This window comes from Pipra filicauda, unplaced genomic scaffold (assembly GCF_003945595.2).
Source record: "Pipra filicauda isolate LSUMZ 115617 unplaced genomic scaffold, ASM394559v2 scaffold9_size5747161_pilon, whole genome shotgun sequence".
Taxonomy (NCBI): Eukaryota; Metazoa; Chordata; class Aves; order Passeriformes; family Pipridae; genus Pipra; species Pipra filicauda.
In genome coordinates this window covers 1946605-1949508 of record NW_024105198.1, presented here as the reverse complement: position 1 = coordinate 1949508, position 2904 = coordinate 1946605, and positions in this window count along the sequence as shown.

The following is a 2904-nucleotide window of genomic DNA, read 5'->3' as shown; positions in this document are numbered from 1 at the left end:
TGGGGCAAGCACACTGCAGGCATCAGGAACTGCTGGACCCCAGACCTGGGGGACCTGAGGAACACCCCCAGTGCCACAAACACTGCTCTCCAAGGAGCAGTTCACATACAGGTTACCTCTGCAACCTGTCAGGGGTCTGACTTCAGATTTTTTGGCTGTTCCTGAACTCAGCTGCTTTCAAGAAGCTGCTGCAGGATGGATTGCACACTTGGCTAAAGGACTTGTTGAGGTAGGAACATGCTACAGGCATTTGACCTTAACCTGCCCTATGGAGCATGTCTGCACAAACCTTGGTACATCACAATGGTACCCTGGTGATGCACAGACCCACAGTGGATGAGAGAGAGCAGTGAATGAGTAAAAAACTTCGTGTTGTTTTTCAGTTGAAAAAGAAGTCTGGGAATTTGGAAGGTTCTTTTTTCCTTTTTTTTCCTCCTTTCCAGACTTGCCTAGTATGTCTGGGAAAAAAAAAAATAGAAGAAGAAAAGAAAAAGAGAATCAGCCTTTTGCATGTGATTCATGTCTAAAGACACCCACGCAGCTCATCACACTGACCTCAAAAGCCAGAAATGCTGCAGCAAGACACTTCCAGAGAGAGAATCCATGGGCACTAAACCAGGGTGAACAAAGAGCCCGTGAATTATCAGCTCTTCAGAGCTAATCTGCCAGGCAAATATTAATACAATTACTGATCCCTGAGTCTCATTGTTTTCAAGTCACACTGAATTTTTTGAAGGATGGAAACTTGTCACTGCCTTCAGCAGATCTGAGCTGGGAGAAATAAAATAAAAAAAAAACCTGAGAAAAACCTAACGAATCAAGGAAACATTTCTTTCTGTGTAAGCAACCAGCCACTGGGTATGGCCAGAACAGCAGAGATGATACTTAGTGTTGCTTTCATCAGAAAGGCTGTTCCAGAAACACTCCAGCTCTCAAACAATGGTATTGTCCATGACTGCTTGCTGTGCTGCCTCAATCTGTTCTACATCAAGCTGGTCTGGATTTCCCGAGAAGGGAAGGTCTGAAGGGTCTGTCATTGCCCTGTGCTCATGCTCTGGGTGCCAGCACAGTAAAACTGTGCTCCTGAAGAGTTTCACAGCTCAGCCCAGCCCAGGCAGGAGGTTGCTGATGGCTCCCTAGAAGTGAGGAGGCTGTTTATCAAGGTATGACCTGGAAAAAAGGTCTGGCACTGGCTCCTCTCTGCAACTGCCATTGAACCCAAGCAAAGAAAAAAAATCCGTCCTTTACTCATCTCAGTTAAAAGAATAAAGAAGAAACTTACTGCTTGGATACCTACAGATGAATCTGCAGGAATAATTATGGCATAATCTACTGTGAGTTAGAGAGCAATCAGGTCCCAGAGGTTTTCAACCTCTTTTGCCACTCCTTCACATCCAGCCAGTTCCTGATCTCTCCATGAATTTTTGGACTCCTTGTAAAGCACAGCTCTCCATGGAGGCAGAATCACTGTGAGGTTTGCACAGGGACCCTCATTTGCTCAGTGCACACCCAAGGTTGTGAACTGCAGCCCTCAATGCCCAACCCAGCCCATTTGCTCAGGAACAGGGGCAAACTGCAGCTCTCTGTGAGCACCACAGACAGTGGGGTTGAACACATCTGCCTAGAGATGAGGAACAAGCTGAACCCCACTGTCCAGCTTTGAAAACCACAGCAAGAACATCCAAACATCAGCCATAGTTTCAGCCCTTAGAAGATGGGGGAAGCCTCTGTAGCCTCAGGCTACCAGAGTCACAAGATATTCACAACTAAAAAGAAAAGTCCCTGCTATGACAGCCTGAGCACTGAGCCTCCCAGCCCAGAAACTGCTGAAAAGTGCACTTTTTGGAGTTAGTTTGGAATGAGATGACCTGCACATCGGAACAACTTGCTCTTATAATTCATTCATACCTTATCTGCATCCAGGAGTTTTACACATTTTTCACATTGTTAAACGTTGTTCTGGAAAATTCCCAACCTAATACTGATTGTGCTTAAAAATGATGTATGCCTGAGGGCAAAAGATCTTGTGAAAATATGGAACAATGTCAACATGCAAATCTGACATTTTATTCCAGAAGATGAATGAAAAACAGTTAGTAATACTCTGACACACAGTTTAAGCATTTTGTAAGAATTTGCCTTTTACTTTCCAAACAGAAACACTTCTTAGAGTCAAAAAAGCTTGTATGGAATAATAAAAATGTAAGAGAGCATAAAATTCTAAGTTTGAGAGACCCTAATGAGTCACGTGCCTGTCCAGCAGTTCTCATGTCACTTCTAATAGAAGCTGAAAGCAAACGGAAGGAAAGTAAAAGCAAGACTGTGAGATACTAATTCTCTCTAATACCTGAAAACCATTTTAGCTGCTGGGACTCTGAGGCAGATGCAACTCCTCTGTCTTTAGCAGCCCTAGCAAGGATGTCTTTCATTAGCTGACCATTTTCCCCTTGAGCCTGTGCAAACCTTTGCCATCTGTGCCATCCCTGTGCAGGAAGATCTGCAGTTCAGCCACTGGCTGAGTGAAGAACCACGGCCTTTTGCTTGCCTCCAAACTGCTCCTATCAGTTTTATCTGCTGGCTCCAGATGCTTGTAGTGGAAAACAGGTCAAGAGTCAGTGCCCAAGCACTCTCTTCTGCTCATGTGTATATACATGCTGTGGGCACAGAGATGAGATATTGGAGTAGATGCTGGATAGAGTGACAGAAGAGATGTTGGAATTCAGCACAATAATATAAAGTCTTTTGATAGACTGATAGGTTCCCTCCCAAGTTGTCACAAGGCAAGAAATTTCAAAGGCTTCATTGTCAACCTTTCTGCATGAATAAACAATTTAAAAATAGCAGAATTTCCTTTGATACAAAAAATCTGGCTTCTGCTAAGCAGTGCTGTTGAACAAGCAGATT